Below are 17,696 nucleotides of genomic sequence, written 5' to 3'. Positions count from 1 at the left end.
TGGACTCAATGACTCTTGATCAATCCTTAAAAATAAAATGGCTTTGGTATGTTAGAAACTTCTTCAAGGATCTTGGTTTGGAGAAATATTACCTTGAACCCAAAGATATTATTGATCTACCAAAGAGAGCGTTGACACAACTGGCTCTGAGTCATTTAGAGTCCCTGAGGCTGACCTCTGAGTCGACAAAACCCTCGGTCCTTCATGCAAACATGATCCAGTCCACCTATTTTATCCAGCCTTATTTAACATTACAGATTAGCACGTATGATAGAATGTTATTGACAAGATTCAGATTAGACTTCTTTCATAGACTAGTAGCTTTTCCCGAGAGAAACAGGTGGGATCCAATTCTCACTACTTGTCCCTGTGATGAGGAATCAGTACAGTCTAACTTACATACAATATTATTTTGTAAATTCCATCATCCACATCGGAAAATCTGGCTACTACCTCTATTAAGGCGATGGGGACTTAGACAATGTCGCCCCGCAATGCTACGTCTCCAACTGTTAGAATCTGAATCGGTTTGTTATCATGTCCTTAACTTTTTTAAATGCACTATGAGGCATAGGAAAAATCTGTAAAAATTACGCTGGATCTAGTGCCATATGACGTAAGGAAATCACTTGACTCTTTGATTTTAATATATATGATTTTGTGTTTGTATGATCTCCATTTTGTAAGATGTTCTCTCTTTTAATATGAATTTGTACTATTCAAAATGTTGCTTTTATGGTTTTCCAATGTGTAAAGCCGAAGAAAGAAAATTATATATATATTTAAAGAGCTAGTTCAGTGGGTGGCACAATCAGTGCTGCAGGCCCGCTAGCAGCATTTAATTTACAGAACCTGGGCAGCTGAAGTCCACTTTACTAGGGACTTACAGGTAAATTTCAATACTCCAATTGGGTATATGTCAATGAAACCATGTTTAGGGGAGTGAACACAAGCACTTTAGCTCTAGTTAGCAGTGGTAAAGTACAGCGTCCCCAGGCCAACACAAGCATATTCAGCAAAATTGGCAAGCAGGCAAAAGGTTTGGGAGAAGACCACCCTAAAGCTCACAGGTCTAACACAGTGTCCTAAAAAACAAAACATTGAGGAAAAAGCCAGTAGCATAAAAACCTACAAGGATCTGGCGGACAAAGTGTGAGGAGAAAAGGACAAAAGACCATCAACCACCAGTTAGATGAAGGAAGAAATCCAACTAAGGCTTGAATGGAACAAGTGATGAAAACCCCAGAATAAATATTTGGATGCATTGTGATACAGAGTTCCTCTGGTCAAGGTCCTCTAAATACACAAAATTTACCTGGAAGAGGAAACAGAAAACAGGAAGTGAAAAACAACAATCGTTGACTGGGCTAACCTCATCGTTCTAGAGGAGAAAATGTCTGGTTGATTTGGACTAAAACATAATCCTGACCCACAACATGGCAAACACCTGAGGAAGGACAGTCTAGAATGAGAGAGAGACCCCAAACTGTAGCTTGCACGCCTCATGATACCCGGAATAGCAGGAGGAGGGAGAGAGGCCTATAGATTGCTGGATCGTTTGGTTCGGCGGTAGGTTTTTTAGGGAGCCGCAAGATTTTTGCCTGCTTCCAGATGTACGGCATCTTGACAGTGGAAAGAGATGGGTTTAGCACTTCATTAACTGTGGGGTTGATAGTAGGAGCTAGAGATGCTAATAATTTAGCTGGGCAGGCATCTACTGGAGAACCCGACTTGAGGCCCTTGAGGAGTGTGAGTGATTTGTCTACTTGTAAAGCAGGGAGCTTTACTAATCCTTGAGGTTGCAGGGGACCAGGCTTTTCCATCAGAGATTGAATCAGGGTCGGGTCTAACACTGTAACCCTGAAAAAAGACTGTTGGATTCTGACAAGAAGGGATAGGGTCACCTGACTGGTCCAATCAGCTGAGTAAGGGGATTCCTTCAGAACTGCCTTGCGGGAGGTGAATGATTTTACGATGTTAAAAATTTTCTTTCCCTTGTTTTAAGCTGTCTCCATCTTAGCCTGGAGATAGTTTTTTTTAGCCTCTTTCGCCTGTAGGTGATCGGATTTTAAGGCAGCCTTGTAGGTCATCTTGTCCTCAGTTTGTGCCATTTTCTATAAAGACCTTTGCACACACTTGTACTGGCTCTCAGGGATTCATTGAACCAGGGGACGGAGAGACTGGAGCTCCTAGAAGTGCGGGAGATCAGAGGAGCTACCACATCTATGTTGAATCTGAGCCAGGATTCAAGTGCAGAGGCATCTACTTCAGGCTTACCGAGTACTGTAGGTGAGGAGGATTCTAGAGCCTCCACTAATGCAGAAAAGGATATTTTGTGGAGGGCTCTCTAATTGTGTTCTGCCCTTATTGCTTTGAGTGGGGTAGCTGAACCTGAGCTAGGTATCTTAAAATTAATAAGGAGGTGGTCAGACCAGGTGATGGGGGTAGGAAGATCCGCCAACAATTCCATATTGCAGAAAATCTGGTCAAGAATATGGCCCATGTTATTTGTGGGTAGAGGATATTTAAGGGGCCAGGCTGCATGCCGACATAGTTTCGGACAAAGAGGTTACATAGGGATCCAGGGGTTTATCCATATGTAGATTGCCGTTCCCCAAGAGGAGGAGCTGATTTTAACTGAGGGCAAGAGGGGTGATGACTTCAGTGGAGTCAGTGAAGTGGACGGGCTCCCCTGGGGGTCTGTAAATCAAGGTCCCTGCTAAGCATTGACGGGGGATAGGGTACAACAAAAACCTAAACATTCTGCACCCTCAATAAGGTCTACTGTGATACAAATGCAGTCTAGCACTTGTTTAAAAATCATTGCAGTGCAGCCTCCTTCTCATCTCGACTGGTCTTTCCTCAGAATTCTATATCCTGGGGGGATGGCTGAGGCGATAGTGGGGTTAGAAGACAACCATGTTTCTGTAAGGAATGGGAGATCTGGGTGAGCATCTAACAGGAGGTCATGGAAATGTGCCTCATGTTTTTGCAAGGAGAGTGTTTTGAGCAGCATTGCTCTATAATGCATTCTGTATCTCTCTAAATTTTTGTCCTTTTGACTTATGGTAGACGCCTTAGAAGGTACGCCTGTGACCCGGGGGGACCACTTGCAAGACGGGCAGGGAAAGTTGGCCCAATTGTCTACACTCGCCACTGCGCCCCGGCAGGATTGATGATTGCCTAAGTTCAGCAGTTCATGACACTCATATTTAAGAGTATAGTTTGTACCTAAGGGCAAATTGGCAAAGTAGACGGCGCCAGCCACACCCCGGACGCTGACGGGCGCAGACAGGCTTGCCTTTGGCATGCCTTCAGCTGGGAGCGGAAGTGAAGCAAGAAGCGAACACTGCCCTCCGCACAAACGACACTGCAGCCACAGTGGAACAGGGCAAGCAGCAACCATGAGAGTTAAAACATAGAAGCAAGTGCTTAAAAATAGAGAATACTACTTTGTTTTTCCAAAAAGTATACCCCACCACTGAAGAGTTTAGCTGAGCGACGCCAGCAGGCCCTGCCACTTTCCGCTGCTGGTCCGCTCGAGCATGAGCTTATGTAGGCTGAAGGTAGGGAAGACTAGAATGCTCAACACCCTGGAAGCGACCAGGAGAGGAAGTGAATCCAGAAGCCATCACTGCCTTCCGCACAAATGGCACTGTAGCTGCAGTGGAACAGGGAAAGCAGTAAACACTGGAGTTAAAACATAGAAGTAAGTGCTTTAAAATAGAGAAACTACATTGTTTTAAAAAAAAAGTATACCCCACCAGTGAAGAGCTTAGCTGAGTGGCACCAGCAGACCTTGCCACTGATAAATTCAGAGCATGGCAGTAGAAGTCGACCAAGAAACAGTTCTGCCCATTCCCAGAGAAGGACACACCTATCAACCTATCCCAAACCTAGCCCAAAAAGCAGCCACCCTGTCCTTTTCTCATTAATTACCCAAGCTGAGAACCCGGCCTTCATAAAGAAAGACATCACAAAAAGGATACCACAACACAACAGCAGCACCCCAAATTAGTTATCCAGCCAGACCAGAAACAATCCAGGAAAGTACAGAATGCAACCCCTGAAACCAAAAATGAAACATCACCCAACACAGTCTGTAGGCAGTAGAAGATGACCAAGAAACAGTCCTGCCCATTCCCAGAGAAGGGCACACCTCTCAATGTAGCCCAAGAAGCAGCCACTCTCCTAGGTGAGCTCTGTTAAAACTCCAACTGCTTGAGTCAATGACCAATGGAAAAAGAAGAATCCTTAGGCACCCTGGAGGAAGCCCAAAAGGAAAGAAACAAAAGAGTCCACCTCTTGAAATGAACTTGTCGGCTCCAGATACACCAACACTGCAGGCAACACATACAACAAGGACTACTGGACATCCCACCAAATAATCAGATTCAGAAACCAATGACGTAAGAACCACCTCCTGAGATGTAGGAAACCGAGATGCAATTTTAGGCACACAAACTGCCAGAAAAATGATGAGCGAAAGAAAAAATAAGAACCAGTCTGCAGCACAAAGGACCAGACAAAGCCCTTTTTATTCAAAATGAAAGTAGGTAGCTGAATCCGGCAATAAATAAGAAGAACCGACCCATCAAAACCAAAACTCTCCACAGTCAATGCGGTGCATGTAAGACAAAGACACCATTGGCACTACCATGAAAGTGAAGAGCAAACAAAACATCAATACTGCCAATGGTCGAAAAGGAGGAGAACCCAGGCAGGAAAACAAGATGCAGTGCCCCCCAGAGGACACCAAGACTGCAAAAGAGGGCAGAAAAGAGAAAAGATATGCCACAATGTGCCACCAAAGCTCCCAACACGCGTCAAGGAATGACAATGGGACAAAAACACCCACCAACCTCCTGCTAGGAGAGCAATGTGAGAAAAAATGGCAGATCATATGCAAAAACCATTCCACAACAACTACAGAACAATACCCAACCACTGATATCTGTGAGAACAGAACCTAGAAACATGCAAAGTTAAAAAGCGAAACACCAACCCCCCCGCACTGAACCACAGGGCAGCAAAAAAGGACAGGGAACTGGACCAACTGAGATAGCATGCTGCAAAAACCAATGTGGATCCTGTGTCACACCAGGCCCGTGGAGAGAGAGTGGGTCCAACAGGACCCTTACCAGCAGATCCCGAAGAGCCCAGCAGGCCATGGACCAGGATCTGGACCCAGTATGCAGGATGATGAGACCCTTTGGACAGAGCAAAACATAACAGCCTCAAGCAAGCATCCGAGGAATTACAGCAACAGATAAGCATATAAAGTAGAGGCATCCCACTTATTCCAAGACTGTGACAAGCCAAAATTCAGGGCCTAACCGTGTAGAACCTGACCAAGAAAAACCCAGAACACCCAAAAACCAATTGGCCCTCTACCTAATGGAGCAGAACTCCGGAACCAAGGTAGACCAATACAAGAGCAAGACTGACCCGCAAGTCCATGTAAGATTGGAGGTCAAAAGACCAAATAGAAACACTGGGGGAAACAACGCCCACAACAGATTCTACTAAGAACTACACTCCATCCAGAACACCATGAGTCAACTTGACGCAGAACGGCAGTCCCTGGAGAAAAAGTCCACCCAAGTGGCTGAAGGAAATGGCCCCTACACACAGAAAACTACCAACAGTGACCATCCATAGCACATCCCTGAACAACAAGCCCCTGGCCAGAGTGATGTCCAGGGGAGATGAGGCCATCCTGTCCAATCCATGATGGATGCAAAATAAACACCCCAAGAAGAGCTGACAGAGTGTCCAGGAGGGCAGGTGAAAACCATAAGGTCTCACCCAATCTTTGCACAAAAACTGGACCAGGAAGCACAGTCAAAGAACCGAAGCAGCTAAGGGGTGAACCAAGTCCCGAAGTACGGACACACCAGCCCCACCAAAAACTGCAGTCCCAAATAACAACAATAAGAAGGGCTCAAGGAATTACACCGTTCATGCAGGTTGGCCAACAACCCAACAATGCAGATATTAAAGGCTACCGCACTGGCAACCATACTACCAGGAACCCAGACATCCTCAGCTATATCAAAGAAGGACAATGAATTACAGTTCATTGTAATCTGCTTGTTGTTATCATTTCGAAATATGAGGCCCATTGTACAATGTCTTTTTAGATTCATAAACTAACTAAAGTGCTCCTTCTGCCTGTTGTGATCATTCTAAATATTGAGCATTTCATATGGCTGGCCCTTGGAGTGAGCATTTTTCTTGTGGGAACTATACGGTGTACGGCAATAGTACACCATAATCGTTATACCTGTGCTTCTTGTATGTGAACAGCGGTTTTGCCAGCACTTGTTTCCCAAAACTGATCCATTGATTGGCTCAAAATGACATTGTTTGATGATTATAGAGAAAAAATGGCAAATGCTTTTTTCAGCAATACTCTTGATATAGGTCACCATGTCCAGCCACTGAAGAATAAATGCAATGAGGGTTTGAAACACACATTTGTCAGACTAGAAAAGCTAAGACAGCAAGAACTCTCTGTCTCTGGTGGGATGATGTTACCCTCAAGTATATCGAAAATAGAAATTGCCAAGGGGTTTACGCATTCTTATGTTTTCCAATTTTGATTACCTTGATAGCTATTTACTGCAAGAAAGGGAAGAAAACCTTTACAACAGCTTGGCAATAATGATGAACATTCTTGTGAAACATGCAGACAGAAAGTCGGCTAAACTGAGGCAAGACCTACAGAATCTAGAGAAGGAAATGGCTGATCTCAGCTTGTAGGATACAACTGGTAAAAACTATGCCATCCTCAAGGGGAAAATAGAGAAACATTAAAATGTGATTAAAGATAGGAAAATGAGGAAGATAGCGGGCGATGACAGTGATTATAAAGATCGAGTATATAGGTCCATGAAATATTTTGATCAAGAAGCCACCCTTCAGAAACAGATTCAGCAGTAAGATATTGCCAGACTTGCCAGTGGAGAGAGTAGCTCAGATGTTTCCTCTATTAAGGAGGCAACAACGAGCACATCCAAACCAACTTTCTTTCCACTCGGTTTTTCTACCATTTTAGATGAGCTGAAAAGAAACAGGATGAGCCTCAAACAAAACTCTGCATACGTACAACAAGGAGAGGTGGCAGGAAGGGGAATATAAGACAAAACAGGCACACATACATGGATCAGGACAATCCAGGAAATAAAGAGAAAGCAATAACTGACATAAGCACTGGTTCTGGCCAGTTCTCCTAACGCTGTTAACTGGATTGTCAATTTGTCAGACCATGCCTTGAATGAGGCTGAAATAAATGTATTGAAGAAGGGTTTGGGGTTTTTTCCCACCAACTTTTTTGATTTTTCAGATCTTCACATTGACCTCTTCAAATTCATGAGAACTCTCAAATGAAAAGTTTTTTTGGTTTGAATCCGCAGAAAATACATGATGTCATTAAAAGTATTGACAAATGCAAAAAGAACAATTGATGGAGAGAATGCAGAACAATGTCATACATTCACCCCAGTACAGAGATATGGGACTAAATCTAACGTTTTTTTGCTCACCATGCTATTCTAGTTTGGACCCAGCCATATGCAGATCAGTCTTGACCCTGCACCCAATGGGAACAGTCCAGCCCGAACTGCCAGGCCAGGTCCTCCATTGGACTGGAAACAAGCATCCTAGGACCGGTTTCAGGCTTTCAGCCTTCATCAGCCAGGATAGTTTGACTCTAGTGGCATGGAGAGCACGGGACCCACTTCTGGGCATACTCGTCGGGGTTTTGCATTTGTCAACCCAAGTGGGATGGGTATGCCCAGACCTGGGTCCCGTGCTAAGCATATGGCTGGGTCCAAACTGGGGTGGTGTGGTGAGCAAAAGAATGATGGATTAAACCCAGATCCTTGTGACTGGGGGTGAATGTTTGCATTGTCCAGCATTCCGTCCTTCAATTTTTTTCTTTTGCATATATAGCCCTAAATAGGAAGGGTATGCCCAGACGTGGGTCTGTGCTCACTACACCACTGGATTCAAGCTAGCCTAGCTGATGAAGGGTGATGCCCTGAAACCGGTCCCAGGATAATTATTTCCAGTCCAGGGAGGACCTGGCTTTTCAGTTTGGGCTGAACTGTTTCCACAAGAAAGAGGGTCAAGACTGATTTGCATATGGCTGGGTCAAAATGGGGGTGGTGTGGTGAGCAAAAGAATGATGGAGTAAACCCAGATCCTTGTGACTGGGGATGAATGTTTGCATTGTCCAACATTCATACCATCAATTGTTTCTTTTGCATAGATCACCCTAAGTGGGAAGGGTATGCCCAGACGTGGGCCCCGTGCTCACTACACCACTGGATTCAAGCTAGCCTGGCTGATGAAGGTTGATGCCCTGAAAACGGTCCCAGGATGCTTATTTCCGGTCCAGGGAGGCCCTGACTTGGCAGTTCGGGCTGGACTGTTCCCACAAGGAACAGGGTCAAGACTGATTAGCATATGGCTGGGTCCAAACTGGGGTAATGTTGTGAGCAAAAGAATGATGGATTAAACCCAGATTCTTGTGACTGGGGGTGAATGTTTGCATTGTCCAGCATTATGTCCATAAATTGTTTCTTTTGCATTAAAAGTATTGAGTCATCAGACATGACCATTTAAAATGTCAAAGACATTAATTTTGTTCTATCTATTGACAATGATTTCAATCTCAAAATGGTATGGTTGTTAACTGATCTGGGCATTCAATCAAATTTAAGTTGTGATAGCAAACGTAGACCTAAATCTAAATCTATCCCCCAGAACATACAGTTTGATGGGATTGAACTTTTCACCAGAAGGATCATGTCAGATCTGTATGATTTAGAAGATGGGACTAAGTTATCCAAAGTATATAAGATGCAAACCTATAACCTCACCAAGAAGGAGTGTATCGCATTGCAAGGTTTAAGATCTAATGAACCAATATTCATTTGTGAGGCAAACGGAAGAACATTGTCATTCACTCCCAATATCATCTGGAGGTGTTGCTGCAATTAAATAATGAAAACTGCTGCACGATATTATAGCATACCCCTACTGCAGCAGTCATGTCCAATTTCCTCACCGACTGGCACATTGGTATGAGATATGTCTATTCACAGATCTGGAATTTAAATATTTAAGAGTTTATTCCCCTAGATAGCCTTGCTTACACATGCTCCTGAAAAAACATGAAGCGGCAGCCTTCCACCTCGGTGTCCCATTATTACTGGTATTGGGTCCCCTGCAGAACACATCTCAGACTTTGCTGACTTTCTCAATCCTTTTATTGTTAATCTGCCCTCATTTGTACCAGACACAAAAGATATGCTAAGTAAGTTTGAGAATGTCATATGGAACCCAGGAACGATGATGTTTTTAACCTTAGACGTGGGGGGATGGCACATGTGTATCAAGAAAGACTTTGGTTTATGAGCCCTAGATTACTTTCTATCAAACAGGTGATCCGGTCTGTATGAGCATTCCCAGATGCTTCTGGAAATTGTGGATTTGATTCTGAGTCACAACTTTTTCCTATATGATGGACAGTAGTATCAACAGCTTCAGGGCGCAGACATTGGGTTCAGGTGTGCACCCTCTTAGGCCAACCTTTTTATGGGTTGGTTTGAGATGGTGTATGCCTGGTCCACAGAGGCTTCTGATTGACTGGAGCAGGTAGCACACATCGATCTAGCGCGCTATTAAACCCATTACCCTTGGAGAAATTTTAGATGTTAGGAGAAATTATAGTGACGAGATGGAATGTGATTGTAACCTTGAACTTATGGTAACTAGGAAGGTACAAAGACATTACAATACCAACCACCCAGAAGAGGGTGAATAACCTTCAGAGAGCTGTCCTTCTGATCAACCAAAATAAAAAAGACAAGTCTCTGGGATGGGTAGCATTTATTACCATTTACATCTCTTCTATACATCAAATATGGTCTATTTTGAATAAACATTGGGGCCTATTAGCTGGTGTGCCTGGTTTACAATCTGTGTTACAAAACAAACCTACAATTGCTTATAGAAGAGGTGCACCATCCAGGATATTCTTAGTCCCAGCTGCATGCTCCCAACCCAAGGTCTTCTTTACCTGTACCACTTGCACTATGTGCCAATTTGGCATAAATACTACCACTATCTTCAGGTACAACACATCAGGCAACTATACCATTAGTACATTCATCAACGGTTGGATGACCTTTGTTGTATATGCCATTATATGTACCTGTGGCAAAGTGTACATAGGTGTACCATCAGAGAACTATGGTTCATTATAAGTGAACATGTCAGAGCTAGTCGTAATACAGACACTGCCTATCCTCTGTCATTTCATGTATGTGATAGAGATGCAAAGTGCCCCTTTAAATTTCATGGGATTTATGTGGTAACAGCAGATGCTTGTGGTGGAAACAGGGAACGCTCACTTAGACAATGTAAAGCTAAATGCATATCACGCTTACGAACAGTAAAGTGCACTTTGAACAAGGAACATGAATTTCATAATTTCCTTTGACCTATGTGGAAGTATAAAGCTTGCTGTATTTGTTGAGGATACTTGGTCATTTGAATGGGTTCCTAGTGACTAATGAGCTCAAACTGTGTTAAGAAATTGACAGTTTGTCTTGCTCATGTCCACTCTGATAGGATATTTTCTTCTTGCTTAGGTTCATTCTCATGGGCAATTTTGTTCTTCTCTGTGTGGAATTTGAATTGTTTGGATCTCTCCAAACGCACAATAGATCCGCTATCTAGTTTTACAGTGCTTAGGTCTTGTAACTCAAACATGGCCACTGCAGATCAGAACGTAGCCGGTTCACAGATACATAGTCGTTACTCAAACTATCTAATTCATAATTGCCATGTGTTGTATTTTGGATAATTTCACTCTTTAGGGGGGTTATGCTGTGAAGTTATTGGCGGGTGCAAATTGACTCTTCTTCCTTGATGTTTTTCTATATTTAGTGTATGGATTATCATTCCTTAATGGCAACTGCCATTCTCTTCTTAGATTTTGTCATATACTCTCATGCCTGGTTTCCCGGGTTTCGATCCGCAACCTCACACGTTGACTAGATCTGAGTTTAGTCAGTATTTAAATGGTGTTGTAAAACCCACTCACTTTTTGTGTTACAATACACACAGGTGATGTTATGGAGTTGCTCCAATGACTTGCCTGATACGAGTGTAGGATGAGATTTTTTCATTGTTACACCAGGTAACATTTTTGCATGTGTTGGCACATTTCTGCTTTAAAACGTTTGTGTTTACAGCTACGGGGCACCGTACAGTTCTGCTGGAGCTGGCATCTGGAGATCTGCTTGGGGTTGCGCACTTCTGCTTTAAAACATGCAAGTCTAATCAATCAATCATTCCATTTGTAGAGCGCACTACTCACCCGTGAGGGTCTCAAGGCACTAGGGGGGTGGTGCTGCTACTGCTCTAACAGCCAGGTCTTGAGAAGTGTCCTGAAGGTGAGCAGGGCCTGGGTCTGTCGCAGGCGGATGGGGAGGGTGTTCCATGTCTTGGCGGCGAGGTGGGAGAATGATCTGCAGCCGGCGGTTGCTAGTTGGGTGCGGGGGACAGTGTCGAAGGCGAGGTCAGCAGAGCGAAGCTGGTGGTTCGGAGTGTAGAAGGTGAGTCGTTCGTTGAGGTACGCTGATCCGGTGTTGTGGAGTGCTTTGTGACCGTGGGTGAGGAGCTTGAAGGTGATCCTCTTGTTGACGGGGAGCCAGTGCAGGTCTCTCCGATGGGATGTGATGTGGCTGTGGCGGGGGATATCGAGGATGAGGCATGCAGAGGCATTCTGTAAGCGTTGTAGTCGTTTCTGGAGTTTGGCCGAGGTTTCTGCGTAGAGGGTGTTGCTGTAGTCCAGTCTGCTGCTAACGAGGGTCTGGGTGACAGTCCTTCTGGTTCTGGTGGAGATCCATATGTAGATCTTGCAGAGCATGCGGAGGGTGTAGAAACAGGAGGAGGAGACGGCGTTGACTTGCTGGGTCATTAACAGCGATGAGTCCAGGATGACCCCCAGGTTGCGTGCGTGGTCAGTGGGCGTCGGTGCAGCTCCCAGCACGGCCGGCCACCATGAGTCGTCCCAGGCGGAGGGGGTGGATCCGATGATGAAGACCTCCGTCTTGTCCGAGTTCAGTTTCAGGCGGATCTTCTTCATCCATTCGGCGACGGCCATCATTCCTTCATGGAGGTTGGTTTTGGCGGTGGCCTTGGTGAGGGAGAGGATCAGCTGGGTGTCATCAGCGTATGAGATGATGTTGAGGTCATGCCGGTCGGACGATGTTGGCGAGCGGTGCCATGTAGATGTTGAAGAGTGTCGGACTGAGGGACGATCCTTGGGGTATGCCGCAGATGATCTTTGTGTCTTTAGATCAGAATGGAGGGAGGCGGACACTCTGGGTTCTGCCAGTGAGGAAGGAGGTGGTCCAGTCAAGGGCTTTGTTGTGGATCACTGCATTGTGGAGGCGTGTGCATAGGGTGTGGTGGCAGACGGTGTCGAAGGTGGCCGAAAGGTCCAGGAGGATGAGGGCTGCAGTTTCTCCATTGTCCAGCAGGGATCTGATGTCGTCAGTTGTGGAGATGAGGGCTATTTCTGTGCTGTGGTTGCTGCAGAATCCGGATTGGGACGGGTGTTCTCTTCAAGGAAGGTGATCAGTTGCCTGTTGACAATCTTCTTGATGACTTTCGCTGGGAATGGGAGTAGGGAGATAGGCCGGAGGTTCTTAAGGTCCTTAGGGTCCGCCTTGGGTTTCTTGAGTAAGGCGTTGATCTCGGCGTGCTTCCAGCTCTCCGGGAAGGTGGCGGTCTCGAAGGAGTTGTTGATGATCTTGCGGAGATGGGGTGCCATGGTGGAGCTTGCTTTGTTGAAGATGTGGTGCGGGCAGGGGTCTGATGGTGAGCCAGAGTGGATGGTGTTCATGATTCTGATTGTGTTGTCGTTTTTGACATGGGTCCAGGAAAGCAGGGAGTCGGTGTGGCTGGGGGGCGGTGAGTCTGAGGTGTTGGTGGCTGTCGAGGAGGCCCGGTTGTTGAAGCTGTCGTGGATGTCTGCAATCTTGCGGTGGAAGAAGGTGGCTAGGGAGTCGCAGAGGTCTTGCGATGGCGGGATGTCGTTGGAGTTGGAGCTGGGGTTGGAGAGTTCCTTCACGGTGTTGAAGAGCTCTTTGCTGTTGTGTCCATTGTTGTTGATGTGTTCTTTGAAGGAGGTCCTTTTGGCGGTTCGGATGAGTTGGTTGTGTCTGCGGATGGCGCTCTTGTAGGCTGCGTTGCTGTCCGGTGTCTGCTCGTGGTGCCACTTCTTCTTGAGCCTACGGCAGGCCTGTTTGGATGCCTGGAGGTCGGCGGTGAACCAGATGGCTTTTCTGTTGGAACATCCGTTTGAGGGTTTCTTGATCGGGGCGAGAGTGCTGGCACAGTCGCCGATCTGTGACTTTGCTACAGCTGTGGCAGGGGGCCCGTTGTGTGTGGTGGTGCACGGTGGGCTTCTTGAAGGTGAAGTGGATGCAGCGGGGGTCGGTCCAGTGGAGTTCAGTGGTGTGGCCGAAGGTGACGTGGTTTCTGGCGGAGAAGATGGGGTTGAGTGTGTGTCCGGCAGAGTGGGTGGGAGTCATGATGAGCTGTTTGAGTCTGAGGTTGGTGAGGTTGTCGAGCAGGGTGGGGGAGTTGCTGTTATTGGTGTTCTCGAGGTGGATGTTCAGGTCTCCGAGGAGTATGTAGTCCGTTGATGCAAGTGCGTGCGTGCTGATGAAGTCAGCAATGAAGTCGCTGAACTGTGGCCGGGGTCCTGGGGGTCTGTAGATGAGGGTTCCTCTGAGGGTGGTGTTGGGGTCGATCTGGATCTGGAAGTACAGGTGTTCGGCGGCGCTGAGGGTGTCGTCAGTGCTGGTTGAGATTCTGAGGGTGTTTCTGTGGACGATGGCGATTCCTCCGCCTGCTCCGTTGGTGCGGTCCCTGCGGGTGATCTTGTATCCGTCAAGGATGGCTATGGCGATGTCGGGTGCCGAGGAGGGGTTCATCCAGGTCTCCATCAGGAAGATCACGTCCGGGGAGGAGGAGTCGAGTAGGTCCCAGAGTTTGATGGCGTGCTTGCGGGCGGAGCGGGTGTTGAGAAGTATGCATCTGAGGTTCTTGCATCGTACCCCGGTAGATGAGGTGGCGTCTTGGAGGTTGGTGTTGCTGCAGTACCGGCAGGAGAAGGGTCCTTGGGTGCACTTTGGGGTGGCCCGGAAGCAGGTGTTTGATCGGCCGGCGTTGAGTGTGTGGAGGGTGCTGGCCTTGTAGCAGCATCGGGTGCTGTGGAGTTCGTGGGGGCCAGGGGGACTGGCGCTGGGCGCGGTCCAGGTGCAGACAGGGGCAGATGGGCTTGCCTTTGGCGCGCCTTCGGCACGCCCGCTGCGCGCAGCTGCCATAAGAAGGGGAGGTGGGAGGGAGGAGCAGCTGGGGGCGAGAGCGAATGGGCGTGCGAGGGGGGCAGGGCCGCAGGGGATGCAGGGGCAGGAAAGGAGAAGGCTGGGACACTAGGAAGGGTTACGGGCAAAAAACGGTCAGAAAAAGAAATGCAAGATGGGGTACAACAATGGGAAACAGACTACAAAAGTGTAATTGTGGTTTTGTTTTGTTAATTTTTTGTTTGTTCAGAGAGGGTATGTTTTTTATCTTAAGTGGTGGAATAGTAAAAAAATGGAGCATACATTATATGGCCGGTTTGGCACATACTAGTTTCTGCTCTCCTCATGTTTGAGATTTTTTTTTCTCAGTGGCGTGTATCTCTGAATAAACTACAGTGCACTCATACTCTGGTGCAAAAAACTCATACCACTATTATGCTGGCAGTGGTAAGTCTTTGCAGCTGTGTCTAGTAGGAACACACACCCGTTGTTAAGTGCTCATACAAGAATCCGAATACAAAGGAACTAAAACCCTCACTGAAGAGTAGCAAGGGAACAACTGGCAAGCACCTCTGACACCACACAGCATCATCACCCAGACACAAGCTGCAGAACCTAGAAAGATCGGCATGGAAACTTATGCCCCCGGAGTAAAGGGGAAACTACAATTTTGGTTGGCCCCCGAGCACCCTAACCAGACTGCGCCCCAATCCCAAAAAATGGATGACACCATAAATGCCTCCCCACCATAGCCCCTCGGCCACCAGGCAGATGCGCCACCCCACCAGCCAACACCCCCACCTAGGTGGAATGCCGGGCAGGGAATACTCATGCAGATACTCTATAAAATGTGGCCTCAACCCCCAGAAAACACTGATATGCGGTACTTACATGTAGCCGGCAGGCCCAACATGGCCCAGAAAAAAGAGCCATCATCCAGTACCTCACCACGAGGTCCATGGTGCCCAGGATCGTCAAGAGTGGTGCCTAACACTAGCCAAGAAATCCCCCCGAGCATGTCCATTAAAAGGAGGGCAACCCAAAGGCACGACCGCACATGCACACTCCCCCATGGAGGCAACTGCGCAAAGGGAAATCTAGAAGACAAATTCTCCAACTACGTCCTGCATCAATGTTGTCCCAAGGGAAAACCCAAACAGGACATGGCCTCCGGGCTCCCATGCATCTCCCCACACACGTCCACCAGCAGGGAGATGCAAATCTCGCCGCGTGACATCTCCGCCCAGCTGAAATGTGTTTATAATAAGGGAGTAAAACAACTTTAAACTCACTCTGTTATTGATAAGACTCAGCGCCTGATCACGAATGGGTCGGTTGATAACAACCCGTGCGTAAACTCCGGTTTACTCACGGGTCGGAATTACAAGTTGAGAACTACTTCAGATGTGTTCAATATCTCAACTTTCATTATATTTCAGCTGGTCAAACCTGCCAAAATGTAACGGGAGAAATATGTACGGTATTTACTTTACCATGCGGATTGTGGTGCATTAAACACCAAAATCTGATTGTTATTCACCAGAAACCTGTGATAGGAGATATTTATGGCTCCCTCATAAATAACATAACCCATGCTATTGTATTTATACGATGAGATATAGCACCTATACTGATAATAAGAGCCTTATTGATATATAATTAAAAGTTCACAGTGTACAACACCACAATATCTGATCACATAAGCCTTACCAATAGACTATTATGTCTATAAACAAATTAGCTGCATGTGCTGCAGAAAAAAAAATAACATATTTTTGCAATATCGAAAACTTAAATGCATTCATACATTTATAAAGTGGTCTCAGCTTCTAATATAATGTACGAAGATATCCTGGATTCTGTCTGTAAGTGTAGGTCAATTATAAAAACTCAATATGCTGGTAGAACACTGCCAGAGACAGCATAGTAGAGATCATCGTAACACAGATTTGGGATTTAATAAACACAATGGTAACACTAGCTTGCATCTATAATATTTAGCTTGATGTAAATTGTCTCCATAAGAAGTGATAGGATCGGATTCTTGCCTACCTGGTTATCTCCAAGAATCCTCTCAGGTCGCCAGGATCTTTTTATCTGCTAAATAGTGTAGAGGGGAGAAAATTCAAATCTCAATACATAATTTACAAATTCCAATTACTGCTCCAAATGACCACTGACTCAGAATCTAAATTTTAAGATTTTATTACAACCAAAAATAAATGCACATACAAACACCTCAATACAAGGTGATGAAAATAAATGGGCACTAATACAAAGGAAATCCTACGCAATATTTAGCTTGATGTAAATTGTCTCTATAAGAAGTGATAGGATCGGATTCTTGCCTACCTGGTTATCTCCAAGAACCCTCTCAGGTTGCCAGGATCTTTTTATCTGCTAAATAGTGTAGAGGGGAGAAAATTCAAATCTCAATACATAATTTACAAATTCCAATTACTGCTCCAAATGACCACTGACTCAGAATCTAAATTTTAAGATTTTATTACAACCAAAAATAAATGCACATACAAACACCTCAATACAAGGTGATGAAAATAAATGAGCACTAATACAAAGGAAATCCTACGCAAGAGTCTCATGCGACTCAGAATAAAAAGGATAATCAATTACAAAAGCATTAATAAAACAATGGTTAGTCCAATCTCTATATCTGGAACCATTAGCCTAAAAGAAAATCAGTCTTTCCCTACTCTATCTCTAAGGTGACATCCCTACTTAGCATTTCCCTTCCCAGGCAAGAGAATAAAAAGGTGTCAGAAGTGAAGACTTCCTAAGAAGTATATTCACTTAGTCAGAACTCGCTCTAAGATACTCCTTCTAGCTCCCCATCTAAACCTCAACTCCTCAACCCACGGGCCACTGTCCCTAATACAAAATCCCCAAAATGTAGAACACGCCCTTCGGCACACCTCTTCAGCCAGGTCTTCTTCCAGTACTTTTCCAGTGAAACTTGTACTCCATCCAACGGCGGTTAGCTTGACCTTGGGTCCCAGGCACCTTCTCCGCTGAAAGTATCATCCGCGCATTCCAATGTACTCCCCTGTTGGCTTCTCATACCATCCTAACCTCTAAAACAAAGACCTAGTCTCACTAACAAGCTAAATGTCCTTGCACCTGCAACACAAAAATGGGAATGAAAAACGTTTCTCTTCTCTAAGATTTTCCATCATCCTGTAACCCAAAGCCTTTACCAAGGGAAATCATTTTCAGCCTACAACGTTTAGCTAACATAGGAAATGAACAGGCCTTCTCTTTAAACGTATGTGCGATCAGGCC

This window comes from Triturus cristatus, chromosome 11, assembly GCF_964204655.1.
Source record: "Triturus cristatus chromosome 11, aTriCri1.1, whole genome shotgun sequence".
NCBI classification, from domain to species: Eukaryota; Metazoa; Chordata; class Amphibia; order Caudata; family Salamandridae; genus Triturus; species Triturus cristatus.
Note: the sequence above shows the minus strand (reverse complement) of the source record.